Raw genomic sequence first — 15,893 nt, 5'->3', positions numbered from 1 at the left:
TATTTATTTTCTGTTTCCAAACAACCGCACAATAATTTTTTTATTCGAATGTGACTATGGATTTTTCCTGTTAAGGTTTCTCGAGCTTCAGTTTTCAGAAAATTTTAAAGTTCCATAAATTTGTTAATAGTTATATAAATAAAGATTTGTGTTTAAAAGTATTTAATAATTAAAATTTATTTATAATTTATTGTACCCTACTTTAAAAATTTAATTTAAAAAAAAAATTAGTAATATAGTCGGTTTCATTTCGCCTTAAAAAAAATCCGTTGTGGACACCACCTGACTTCCTTATACGCCTATTAAATTAAAAATACACATCATTTTAAAATGAAACGTACATAAAATTTTTATTTCATTAATAACTTCTGAAATGTTTAAATATTTTTTTTTATTGTTATTATTTATCGTAAAACCTTTTTTACAATCAGATTAATAATTTAAAAAAATTATTAATAAATCAATATATTTAAATTAAAAAAAAGTTAAAAAAAGGAGATGAAGTCTGATTCGAACTGATGTGCCTTACCCTCGTAAGATCCAAATATTTCATTAATTAAAATTTTATTTGGCTATAACTCTGGAACCAATGAAAATAATACAACTTATGATATATCGTTGAAAAGTTTTTCTTTACAATGTTTATCATCTAAACTTTGTATAGATAAAGATTTGTGTTTAAAAGTATTTAATAATTGAAATTTATTTATAATTTTAAATCAACAATATAACTAATTACTGTACCATATACAAACAAATAAATCTGTACATAAGAATATCAATCATGTCAGTATAAGTTAAATTTTTTTTTATCTTCAGTCATTTGACTGGTGTGATGCAGCTCTCCAAGATTCCCTATTTAGTGCTAGTCGTTTCATTTCGGTATACCCAGTACATCTCAATGAGGGCTTATTACTGCACTTAATAAAAAGTCCAAAATCCTAATGTATTTGGATTTTGGACTTTGTTGGACACTTATGGTTCAATCGTTTGCAATCAAAAGGGAAGATGCACAGCAAGATGTTACAACAATTGTAAATCCAAAATTTCTACATTCTACGGCTAATCGTTTTTGAGTTATGCGAGATAAATACGTAGTACAAACGTCACGCCGAAACTAGTTAAAATAGATTCAGGGATGTTCAAAATGGATATTTCCATTGAAATCTGAAAACCGAAATTTTTCGCGATCACAATACTTCCTTTATTTCGTGAAAGAAAGTACTTATACTGTAAACGTTTTCGTGTTCTTCTAATCTTTGTGTTTTAATAACATAATTTCGGCAAATACATGACGTAAAACGATTGAGATTTAGAAAGATGTTGATACAGAATGATCTCAAGAGAAATAAAAGGAAAGAAATATGTTGCAGAATCCAGGACCGACGGGCCATATTTTACGGCAACCAGATAAAGTTGGCTGGTTGTAGCGAAAAGTTTAGATAATAAAAATTGTAAAGAAAACCCAAAAATAATAGACTATATGAAAGACTTAATTGAGGATACATGTTTTAGTCAATTTGTTAAGGTTAAAAGATAGGAAATAAATGGGATGTAGAAAATGTTTTAAGGAAACTGAGAAAAAATGGAGAGTAGTATCAAACTAGTGAAATAACTGATGAAAAAAACATAGAAATAAAACAAATAAAGAGTTTAAACCTTTCTTGACCTAAATATCCTTGGATTGGAAGGGAGAATGTACTTGACTGTGGCAGGTCTGAGGGCGAACTGAGCCCTCTAAGGTAAGTACTTTCATTAAATAACAAGAGCTTTAAAACATTTCTGAAACCACACCTTACTTACTCATGAGGCAAAATATCTTATTCCTTACTTCGGCTTGGAGGGTGAACAAACCTCTGGTGTGATCTGACCTATACAAGTAGGGTAGAGCATTTGTCAATAGTGTATATATATTTTTTATATTGACCTCAGAACAGCTGCACTGATTTTCAAAACTTTATTTGTTCATAAGCAAGAAAACATGTTCTATATTAATTACCTGAATTGTTAAACAAAGCAGTAAATATTAAATAATTATCAAATAAAAAATCGAACGACTTAACAATAAATTAATACCATATATATTATTAGTTTCAATAATATGGAACAGGAGGAATGATATTAAAAAATAATTAATAACGTTTTATATTGTTTGCAATTAATATAATAAAGTTCGGAAATTATCTACTTAATACAATATTTCCATCTTTTTTTAATAGAAAATTTGAAAAAAAAAATTAAATAAATATAACAGAGTTAAAAAGCGTAATTAAGCCATAGTCTCTGTACTTAACAAATAGGTTTATCGATGTACATATGCCTGAGTAAACTACATTATGTAGTACCTAATTGTTGTTATTAACTCAAAACGACAATTCTGAACCAAGCTCGCTAATTGGACTCAGATCGGAAAATTTAGCCTACGGCAAATGATTAATGGCATCAAATTAAATAACAGATTTAAATTAAACAATTTCCCGTTCAATAAATTAATTTCAGTTAAATGTTCTAAAATTTAACATTACTGAAATTTCAAATAAATATCAGTAATAATTAAACTATCCACTTTCTTTGACATATAAAAAATTAAACTGTACTAATTGGTAATTCTTATGATATGACACTATAAAAATTAATCGACTTTACTCTCAGTTAGGGAAAAATTTAATTTAATTAATTTTATCTCTTAGATTTTATTTATTTTCACAGAATAAGAGTAAAATACTTTATTTTTGGCCTTCATACGAATTCTCTTAAATATTTATTCCAAGAACATCGTAGAAAATATAATATTTATAGAAGAATATTATTCCACTTATTACCATTAGGCAGAAATTGGTGATAGCAGAAAGGAAATAATATAACTAATTACTTTACCATATATAAACAAATAAATCTGTACATAAGAATATAAATCATGTCAGTATAAGATACATTTTTTTTGTCTTCAGTCATTTGACTGGTTTGATGCAGCTCTCCAAGATTCCCTATCTAGTGCTAGTCGTTTCATTTCGGTATACCCCCTACATCCTACATCCCTAACAATTTGTTTTACATATTCCAAACGTGGCCTGCTTACACAATTTTTTCCTTCTACCTGTCCTTCCAATATTAAAGCGACTATTCCAGGATGCCTTAGTATGAGGCCTATAAGTCTGTTTCTTCGTTTAGCTATATTTTTCCAAATGCTTCTTTCTCCATCTATTTGCCGCAACACCTCTTCATTTGTCACTTTATCCACCCATCTGATTTTTAACATTCTCCTATAGCACCGCATTTCAAAAGCTTCTAATCTTTTCTTCTCAGATACTCCAATAAGTTTCACTTCCTTATAAAGCGACGCTCCAAACATATACTTTCAAAAATCTTTTCCTAACATTTATACTAATTTTTGATGTAAACAAATTATATTTCTGACTGAAGGCTCGTTTCGCCTTGGTATTCGGCATTTTATATCGCTCCTGCTTCGTCCATCTTTAGTAATTCTACTTCCCAAATAACAAAATTCTTCTACCTCCGTAATATTTTCTCCTCCTATTTTCACATTCAGTGGTCCATCTTTGTTATTTCTACTACATTTCATTACTTTTGTTTTGTTCTTGTTTATTTTCATGCGATACTTCTTGCGTAGGACTTCATCCGTGCCGTTCATTGTTTCTTCTAAATCCTTTTTACTCTCGGCTAGAATTACTATATCATCAGCAAATCGTAGCATATTTATCTTTTCACCTTGTACTGTTACTCCGAATCTAAATTGTTCTTTAACATCATTAACTGCTAGTTTATTTATTTTTTACTTTTTAGTGTATTTTTATATTTGTTAATATATTATATTTTTTTTGTTTAAAATTCTCAATTTGATTTAATTCTTATTTTTTACTTTTTAGAGGGTTTTCTAATTTGTTTCCTTTCTTTTATTAATGTTAATATCAATATTAGTTAAATAAAAGCTTTTTTAAAAAATAATTTTTTATATGTAATCAAATATATTTTTGTAATTGTTTTTGGTTTTTTTGTATTTTTTTAAATTTTTAATTGAATTTTTCATGATGTAAACCGATCACCATTTTGATATTTTCATATAATCATTAATGTGCCTAGTCTCACTGTCTTATTTGTGATAAATTATTTGGTAAATATTTTATGATAATTAGGGAATACTTTTGGAATTACAGAGAGAAAAACACATTGTTCTTCGAGCAAAACCCATAAATAAATAGTTTACCTTATATAAACAAACATAAATATTATACTTATGCATAGGTAAATTTGTAATAAATTTAAAATAACGTAACAGAAAATTTTATTTGAATATTTATGAACTTGTATCATTTTACATTTAAATTCCTTGCGAGAACATTTTAATTAAGGAGGATAAGTAAATATTTGAATGTATGCTAATTTTCTTGTACATTTGTTTGTTTAATATAATACTTATATAAACAAATACTATAATTTTATTTAACTACAACCAACAAAATTAATAATAAATTACAAAAAAAAATTATTCTTTTAATGCTAAATGTACATATCAATTTAAAATTTCCATCCAGTTATTAATTACAAAAGAATTTTCATACAATATTAATCTTTTTTAATCTTTTTTTGGAGGGAAATTGCTATGAAGTTTAAATAACTTATCAAATTTCGTTGTTGAAACATTATACCGAATCAAATCGCAATAATGATTAGCTCAGTTAGTTCTTCTCTTTGTTTTCGATAAGAGAACATCATTTTTGAAATGCAGAGGAAAATAATTTATGGTTTAGATTTGTTGAGAGGTCACGAATGATGAATGGTAGATAAAAATAAATAATATACATAAATTAAGAGGCACTCTAAAAACTGCTAATTTGTGATTTATTCTGACTGTTTAAAGAAATAACGGATCGTTTATTTAAATGTTTTAATCCAAGGTAAGATAAACTTATGCCTTAACACCGACTGGTATTCTTTGAAATTCCTGGCCAGACGTTTTTTACATCCCCTATTATCAGCCATTTTACGTAACCATGTTTGTTATAAAACATAGTTCGGGTAAAGAATTGAATGAATGTTGTGCTTAATTGTTAAATAAAATCACAGAAGTGATTAGATTTTCTTTCTTTTTCCTGTTTAGCCTCCGGGAATTACTGTTCAGGTATTACTTCGGAGGATGAATGAGGATGATATGTATGAGTGTAAATGAAGTGTAGTCTTGTACAGTCTCAGTTCGACCATTCGTGAGATGTGTGGTTAATTGAAAACCAACCACCAAAGAACACCGGTATCCACGATCTATTATTCAAATCTGTATAAACGTAACTGCCTTTAGTAGGACTTGAACGCTGGAACTGTCGACTTCCAAATCAGCTGATCTGGGAAGACCCGTTCACCACTAGACCAATTCGGTGGGTTAAAGAAGTGATGAGGTTTGTTTTCGATTTGTTTCACGTATATTTCAAAAGTATTATCTAATTAGAGTGTACTCGAATTCTTTTGATTAAATCACGTAAACACTAATCATTTTTCTGGAGCTTGAAATCAACTGATTACAGGGAGTAAATTCAAATAGATGATGTTTCCTGGTAATTGTTTACTATTCCTTCAACTTCTAAAATTTTTGATATTGATATTTATTCTATGAAATGGTTTAAAAACGATAACGAATTAGGTATCGAGAATTGGAAAGGCATTTAATTGAATGAAGTGATTCAACCGCTTTTTACAAGTGTGAAAATCAACGCTCAAGGATCGTGTAATTCAGTTACGGTTATGGAAACATCATGTTTATATGATCAGGCTTTTATCATATAGAAGATGTGAGTTTACATCATCAAAATTTATTTTTTAACAGAAGTTAGTGAATAATTCTCGTGTAAGTTTTTGTATGACCATGATGTTTTACCAACATCTAAGAAATTTTTTTTTCTAAATTTAACCCTGCCTCCCGGAATCAGCACACCACAAATAAGCACGAACACGATCCCAGGAGGTGCTGTCGCCTCTTGCCTCCAGATTGCGGAAATCAAACGACATTAAAGTAAGAAATAAAGGTGTTTCGTTGTTACAAACGAATAATTACAGTTGATTCTTGCCGAAAGAGTTACAAAAAAGTTTGAAAAATCAATCTTACAAATATAAAATTAAAAATACTTGGTTTTATCATCATAATTTTACTTAAACAGATTTGTCGATTTATTACGTTTTTTTGGATTACAGTAAAACCACCTGATCTATATTTCTTGTATAAAGAGATCAGCATTTCTTCTAATTCATAAGTGAACTGGAGTTCATACCTTCTGAAGTTTGTGTACACGCTGTTTTCAGGAGGCTTCAGTGATTTGTTCTGTAGGAGTAATTATAGAAATAGACGAAGCAAAAATAGGTGATAGAAAATATAACAGAGGTAGGCTAATTGATGGTAACTTGACCTTCGGAAGTATTGGCACTAAAAAGTGTTTCTTTGGACCAGTTCCTTCTCGCGGAAATGGAAGTTTATTAGAAATAATTAAACAAAAAAATGTTCCCGGGTTACTATCATTAGTAACTAATTGTTGGCAATTAAAAAGTTACAACCTCCTAACAGTTAACATCTCGGTAAATTTTGTCGTTCCGATCACTGAACCTCAAACTCAATGATAGAATGTTGCATGATGTTCGGGTAAATGTATTTACGTACGGTAACTAAAAGCATCACTTGTCAGCCATCTGGCGAATTCATGTTCCGCCGACTCAATTCTGACTAAACATCGCAAATCCATGTTCAAAGTAATAGGACAGTTTTACTACTGTTCTGACTATCAGCAGCAGCCAGACACATAATTTCCGACAGACGATTCTAATCTTTTGTAGACGACTTTTTAGGTTATTTAGCATATTTTTATGAATTTCCGGCTTAAAAAAAAAATGGTTTTTCGTTCTTCATACTCAGTGTAGATTAATATATTTCAATATCAAAGAATTTATTAGAGGCGGAAGGAAATGTAAAAAATTACTTGTTTCCTTTCCAAAAATAAGACATTTTGGATAACCACGTTTTTAAATCTCATTGAAACAGTACAGAATAAACATTAAATTTAGGAGAGAAAAGAGAAACCACCAAGAAATGAATGTAAAATCGAATAACAAAGCTTCTCTTGTTATATCTTCTTCTTATCCTTCTAACAATTAATCTTCTCCTTTCATCATTGTTTCAGTCAGTTAGCTCTGCTGTTCTGATTACCTTTCTATTTTCGTTCATCTTTCCTCATTACTTCTTAATTTTTCACTTTGTTCATTTAATTTTTTCCAATCTTTCTTTTTTCTTTTTCCTGTTTAGCCTCCGGTAACTACCGTTTAAATAATTCTTCAGAGGATGAATGAGGATGATATGTATGAGTGTAAATGAAGTGTAGTCTTGTACATTCTCAGTTCGACCATTCCTGAGGTGTGTGGTTAATTGAAATCCAACCACCAAAGAACACCAATATACACGATCTAGTATTCAAATCCGTGTAAAACAACTGGCTTTACTAGGACTTGAACGCTGTAATTCTCGATTTCCAAATCAGCTGATTTGGGAAGACGCGTTAACCACTAGACCAACCCGGTGGGTTAATTTTTTCCAATCTAATCTATGCCTATGTTTCAAATGTCTCAATCCTTTCTTTTTTTCACTTTGTGTCCATGATTCACGTTTGTGAAGAAGTAAATTCCAAATCTAATATTTCATTAGACGCTTCTTCAACTTCATTTTAATAAATAATAACTATTTTTTTCTGTTAAACGTTTCCTTAGCTCATTACAGGATTGTTTTGTATATTTCGTTTTTATTTTTGCAGTCATTCATTTTCGTTCCACCGAGTTTTCTAATAATGAAATAATCTATTAAATATGCTTTCTCTCCGAAAAGAACCATATCATCTGCAAAACCTTATACAATTTATTCTTTATTCTTCCTTATACACTGATTCCTTCATATTTATCTAGAATACTTTTATTATATCTTCAACATAAATATTAAACAGGTTAGCCTAAATAAAAACACGAATTTTAAACAGATTACCTAAAATATCGCTTCGTTCGTTAAAATAGAATTTTTTTTTTGTCTTCAGTCATTTGACTGGTTTGATGCAGCTCTCCAAGATTCCCTATCTAGTGCTAGTCGTTTCATTTCAGTATACCCTCTACATCCTACATCCGTAACAATTTGTTTTACATATTCCAAACGTGGCCTGCCTACACAATTTTTCTCTTCCACCTGTCCTTCCAATATTAAAGCGACTATTCCAGGATGCCTTAGTATGTGGCCTATAAGTCTATCTCTTCGTTTAGCTATATTTTTCCAAATGCTTCTTTCTTCATCTATTTGCCGCAATACCTCTTCATTTGTCACTTTATCCACCCATCTGATTTTTAACATTCTCCTATAGCACCGCATTTCAAAAGCTTCTAATCTTTTCTTCTCAGATACTCCGATTGTCCAAGTTTCACTTCCATATAGAATTTCCATAAAATAGAATTAAAAAAAAAATTGTTTTATACTACTACACGTTGTAAAACAAAGTAAAATATTTTACATGACATGTTTTTTTTTTTTTAATATTAATGTATAAACTTCAGCCACAGAATTATAGATAATATTGTCAAAAAAGAAATCAGTACTTTACAATGAATTCGTTAAATTTCAACGAAGATAAAACGAGAAAATAAAAAGGCATACTGACGTATGTAAAAAGAGGCAATGACAATAATACAAGAATAGAAATATTAAAAAAAAAAAAAAAAAATGAAATGTCAAAAGAGAAATTAATATCACGGTGAAAGTTGAATCAAATTGTACAAAGGATTATCTAATTTCGTATCTCCCCTTTTTCCAATTTCGGATGTATTTTTTCCAGGTTTCTTTCATCATCTCATCGTTATCAAGGGTAAATTAAATTACCCTTTTCACTCTATAACATAAAATAACTCGACCGGATTGGTTTAATTTGGTAATTGTAATTATTCCACATAGGGCAGAGTTAATATATTAGATTAAACAGGCAGAGGAGAAATACAACAGTAGTGTTTGTGTAAATGTTGAGATTTTGATGCGAAATTTTTGTCAATATACATGGCCTGGTTGGATTTTCACTTACTTTTTGAATACTCTTGTTTTAGCTTACTAAATATTTAAACATTATTGACAAACAGTGTATGTACGGTCGCTTGTTAATAATATGAAACGTATCCACATACGTTATCGTTTGTTACCACGTTAATAAATAAAATTGTATAGAACTCACTAGTATGATTCCAAACTTTTATATTCAACATCTAATTAAATTAGGTTATCATGAATTCTTTTTTCGTGCATCACAGAAATATCCACTGGATATTTCTAAGGATGGAGAATGAAGAATAAAAACCAAGATCTATTTCTATTTGTTACAGCCTTTATTTTCTCACAGGCCAAAATTAGAAATTTTAATTTAAATTGAAAAATATTTGCTGAATTGAATAATTATACATTATTTTAGTAAATAAATAAAATCATAATAATGCATGATATTTCATTATAAGCAACACAATTTGTTAAATAACCATTTGAAAACGATTCACAATGTAATAAAAGTTTTTTTCTTGTATTCTAATAAAACTGAATTCTATAGTCATGAAGGACTAAATAACACAGATATAGGAAAAATAATATATTAAAACTATACTTACGTATAGTAAGTATACAATTAATTGTATTTTAATACTGATTTAAGGAGTCTTAGAATAGGAGTTAAAAATGTAGATTAACGTGTTAAAATATTTTAGGAAAAATTATGAGACCCAGAAAATAACATTTGGGGTTAGGAATCTGAGATAGTGATTTTATCAAAATTTTACCAGAATTCAGAAGAAATAAGTAATGAAATAGAAAAAATATAAAGAAAATTTGATAACACAGTTGTAGAACTTTCCAGCCATGCGTCTTCTTTCTGAAGCACGGCTTACACACACAACTTAATTTAAAATATTTATCATTTTATTTGAATGTAATATGTTTTCGTTTATTTAATTTAATGATTCTTAAAGTGCATTTCGTAATTCATTCGCGTGAGTGTGGTGGTACTAGCGCTCACTTTAAATACTTTTTTACACTTTAAATATGTATTATTCATTGATTTAATTTTATCGATATCACCTTTTTTTTTTTTTTTTGACTCTGCTCCCCTGGGCCGGTCCGACTGGTTGGTATTACGCCAAACAGGGGAGTGCCTGTTATACTCTAATGGGCCTCCCTACCTACCGGCTGTATGTCCGGTAAGGCAGATCGGCCCACCGGTCAGGTCTTTTGAGTCTCATTTGCCCTTCTGTATCGCTACACCATACCTTGGAAAGTCGTGACGCATCGATGGGTCTTTTACACTGTATAGACCTATTCTCCTTCGGAGTCCCCAGTGGATCCTTGGAACTGACACACCTCCTTTCTTTTTCCTGTTTAGCCTCCGGTAACTACCGTTTAGATAATTCTTCAGAGGATGAATGAGGATGATATGTAATGAGTGTAAATGAAGTGTAGTCTTGTACATTCTCAGTTCGACCATTCCTGAGAAGTGTGGTTAATTGAAACCCAACCACCAAAGAACACCGGTATCCACGATCTAGAACTGACACACCTAAGCATGCCAGCCCTCACCACTGGGGCCATCCACCCTACCCTAATCTATTCACTCAGAAGCCCAGTTTCCTCTCGTCTTCGGTTTTTACTGTTAAGATATTCCTGATAGTTCCTTCAATTCTTTTCCAATTGTCCTCACTATGTAGCATGTTACTCGTACAACAGCTGACGTACAGCAGCTGTACGTCAGTGCCTCACTAGTCCTCCTTGTGGTGAGCAGGGATATTATTGATGCGGTATACCCACTTAGATATTACTTTATTTAGAACATTTTTTGGGTGGGGTGTGATTTTACAAAAGTTTTTTTTGCAAATATTATTATTTTTTAATTGTTAACAAATGTGCCTAAGAAAAATATGACCTTAATTATGCGAAATCTTGAGATAATGAGGGTGACTTTGCTAGCCTCATTCCACGACGTTTTAAGTTGAAAATTTAATGTTATCAATGCTCCATATACAGAAGTAATCGGACCAAGTTTGGTTAAAATCGGTTCAGTAGTTCTGGATGTATAACGAGTGCAACATAACCAGACATACATATGTACACATGAATATCCGGAAAGTTTCCATCCGGTTTTTTGGGTTCCTTGGGTGTCAAAACGTCAAGATTCAGTGAAAACCGCATATGCCCAAATTGGACCGATTACAATACTTTCCCTTCTAAAGCTATAGCGCCAAACCGGAAAGCAAAAATTAAATTCATGAGAATATTTTAATTAATTTAAAATATAATTCAATATTTAAAAAAAATAAACAAACCGAATTTCAGAGTAGAAGCATATCCCCATTATTAAAAAATTATATCAGTTGGTACAAGGGAATTAATAATGTACAAATACACAAAATCAAAATTAATTTAAATTTAGAACAATTAAATAATCAAAACTTTATAAAAAATAAAGTAACTATTGTACGTAAAAAAATAAGTAATATCAGAATAATTGCAAAAATAATATTTTTATCTTGACTGGGAAACCTGAATAATTTTTTATTTATAATTATGATGTTAACATGTATTACGTTGACATATGATGTAATATATGTTTTTGACAATTTTGTTTATCGACTAAAATTAAATTTAATTAAAAATTTATTTAATTATCATTATTATTATTATTGTCGTTGTTGTTTCCTCATATTGTTAATATAGGTTACGTATTATTCTTTTATTTTTTCATTTATTTAAGCTTTGTTTTTGGGTTTATTTCAACTTGACTTAGTTTATTTAAACTAATCCTCTTTAACAACTGATCATGATTGTTTAAAAATCGAAATGCGCTTCTAATTTCAAATTATATTTTATTGTTATTATTATTATTCTTTTTTGTAAATTGTTTTATTACTTTTCTATTAGCTATTTTATTTCAATAGTTCTTTATTTGGATTTAATATAAATATATAACAACTTGCTATAAGAATTTAGTAATTATATTTATAAAATAAGTTGCTTTAGATAAAAATGTTTTAAGAAGATAATAAAATATAATTAAGATAAATCAGAAACATTGTGTATTATTAATAAAATAAAATAAAAAATAACATGATATTGATTTCTCCTCTATATAACATAAAATTAAATATAATGGAATTTATTAAACATTTTCTCACTTAAAAGTTCAATAAAGAGAAATTCTTTAGATATAAAGCTCAGCTTATACTTTTCACTTATTTATAGAGTAAAGAAAATTAAGTGAAAAACAAAAACAAAAGATAATTAGAAGTTAGTACTTCAAAGAAATAGCTTAAAATATTTTAGGAACAGTTGTAAAGCTAGTGTGAGAGTAAGGTGTACTTTGTTCCATTACTACAAAATGGATATAAACAAATATGTGAAAGCGCGCACGTGAACGCACGCAAGCACATACACAAAAACACGAGAGATAGAGTGAATAAGAAAACGGGAGAATAGAATGTCTTAAATATGATAAAGGAACGCAGCTCTTTCTGAGACTCCCAACTGTTGTTGTTTTCTTAGAGCCTTACGTTAGCCTGAGCTAGCCGATTACAGCTCCCATCGGCCTCGTGGGTCTAAACGTGGAACTTCTCTTTCTGAAGGGATTTACCAAGTCTTCTCTTGGATTTATTAACTCCGACATTAGCCGGAAGAAAGTTAAATTATACTAAACTCCTTCTTCTACTTTCCACTACTGCGTTCTCTTGCTATTCTTGTGCAATTATACCCTTCCAAACTCTAGAAAATGCCTAAAGTTAAATTAAATACAACTTTACGAGCCGTTGAAATAAAACCTCAATAAACGACAGCTCCCTTGCGATGCATTTTCATTCTAATACTATGGAATAACGAATTGTACAAACAGCATTTACTCGCTTTATTTTAGAACGTTATCAAAAATAACTCCATTTATAAACATGTATACATTTATATATATATATGTATATATATATGTTCTTTCTTCCTCTCTCCAGCATTATCTCAAATAATAGAACACACAATTATAATACCGATGTCATTACTTCCCTACAATATCTACATTAAACAGATACTGCTATGTTTAACAATGTATTTCATTTTCTGCAGCACTAATGTCTGATATAACAATGAAAAACAAATCCATTGTTTAATTCAAGGAAAAATGCTTCACTTTAAAAAATAAAATAATAAAACATATAGCTGGTATTAAAAAAAATATGTGTAAGCAAAAACGTTTTAATTTCCATCCAACATATAAATTAATAAATTTTTATTTTGATTGGAATGTAATAATAAACAAATAAAATAATAGGAAAATAACTTAGGTCTATATAAGATAAATTTTAATTATAAAAATAAATTATAGAATAAAAAATAGATGTATTCCATATTAATTGTTTAAATAAAAACGCATAAAATAACGTTAAGATTATTTATGTTTAACATTTAAAAAAGTCTGAGGTGGACACCACATGACTTCCTTGTACGTGTATTAAGTTATATACACACATCATTTTAAAATGAAACGTACATAAAAATTTATTTTATAAATAACTTCTGATATCTTCTCATAAAATTTTACGATAAAATATTTATCGTAAAATTTTTTTACAATCAGGGGTTAATAAATATTAATAAATCAATATACTTATTTAAAAAAAAAAGGAGATGAAGTCTGATTTGAACCGATGTGCCTGCCTTCCCCTAAGATCCAAATATTTCATTGATTAAAATTTTATTTGGCTATAACTCTGGAACCAATGAAAATAAGTACAAGTACATGATATATATTGTTTCATAATCATGCAACAATATATTGGTATATATATTGTAATATATATATATATATTATGATAAATATTTTTGCATATATCATAGTATATGATATATTGTTGCAAAATTCCCAATGATGGCTAATTACTGCAGTTAAGAAAAAGTCCAAAATCCAATTTTTTTTTTGATTTTGAGCTTTGTTGTACCCTTTTGGTTCTGTTGATTGCAATCAAAAGGGGAGGTGGACAACTAGAAATTACAAAAATCCTAAATCCAAAATTTCAACATCCTACGGCTAATCGTTTTCGAGTTATGAGAGATACATACGTATGTACAGACGTCGCGCCGAAACTAGTCAAAATAGATTCAGGGATGGTCAAAATGGATATTTCCGTTGAAATCTAAAAACCGAAATTTTTCGCGATCATAATACTTCCTTTACGTCGTACAAGGAAGTAAAAATACTCTAAAGTTAGTTCAGAAACCGGTATTGAAAATAATTATTTTCAGAATATATTTCTGTACATATTGAACGGGTTTCAGATAAAGCGCGTTTTTTTTGTTGTCTTTAATTAATACTATTAAAAAATTCATCAACAGAATAATATTGTGTTCGTAAAGATAATTTTTCGTCTTTTAAATAAATTGGTAGAATAATTTTTCAAATAATTCGGCAATTTATTATAAATTGACTTCGGTGGTATAATAACGTCCTTTCTAATAAGCCGAAGTATTATGTTATAAGAAAACAGTTCCGTTGTCTTGTTTGGTAAAGATGGATATTGTCTTGATGGTAAAGATGAAGTAAGTCACTTCTTTTTAGAAAAGATTGCACATTCATAAATATTAACACAAGAATAAGTTAACATAAAGGATAAGTTTTCTAAATACTGGTTTACACGATTCGTACCTAAGAACGTCAGATAATGGTCTAATAGCTCATTTTGTATCTTAAAAACTTGTTCACACTTTTTGAGGGAGCCTCAAAAGTTGACATTATACTTTATACAAATATATATTATATAGGCATAAAAAATATTTAATAAACATCACAAGCTTAGCGTTTTATGAAGGTCCTTCAGAGCAACACAGTATTTCTTGATTTTATTACAAAAGAAATCAATTTTAATCATCACACGAGAGAACTTGTCATATAAATAAATAAATTAGTTTTTATTTTGATGAGACTGTAATAATAAAAATATAAAATAATAGGAAAATAACTTAAATTAGGTCAATACAAGAAATTTTAATTATAAAAAAACATTTCGCTTTGAAATAATAAATAATTTTGTAGAAATTTCGCTTTGAATGAAATAAAAATATTATCGTTGTCATAAATTGTAATTAATTCTATCCATGCGCTCTGCTATGTTACTCATATCTGAGAAGCACAATACAACGATTTTATTCTTATATGAAGTTAGATGGTTACTATCCATCCAGTGAATAATTTATTGAGCTGCTACCGTAACAATTTTCAATCCTTTTTTAATTATTTTCAGATATGAATACAATTGTATCGTCTTCGAAAAGGGTTATAAGGAATAGCTTTAGATTTTCAGACAAGTTAATAATAAACTATAAAAAAAGGGACTGAGAACATTTCTGTTGTACTCCACGCTCTACATATTTAAGTTTATATATATATATATATGTAAACATAAATACAGATTTACGAATATGTTTTGTATTTATGTTCATACATTGATACTATATAAGAGCTCAGTAACTTAATATTTAAATAACATTAATGTGAAAACACAATTCCGAATTTTTAGGAAAATATATATCACATGTAAAAGTTAATTTTTGTAATAACTACACACAAATTTTGTTATAATAAACTATAACATTAAAGAAGAAAGTATAAATTATTTAATTATTAATATATAATAATTATTTATTAATTGTATTTCATTATAATGTTATTAATAATTTATTATTATTTTAAGATTAATTACAAATTAAACTGTATTTAAATGGGACTAGCATAACATAGTACTTAATTTAAAAACAATACTTTTTTATTATATCTTAATATTGCAAAGTTATTAATATTTATTTTCTA

Source organism: Lycorma delicatula, chromosome 7 (assembly GCF_047948215.1).
Source record: "Lycorma delicatula isolate Av1 chromosome 7, ASM4794821v1, whole genome shotgun sequence".
NCBI lineage: Eukaryota > Metazoa > Arthropoda > Insecta > Hemiptera > Fulgoridae > Lycorma > Lycorma delicatula.
The sequence above is the reverse complement of the archived record's forward strand: the minus strand, read 5'-3'. Positions refer to the sequence as shown.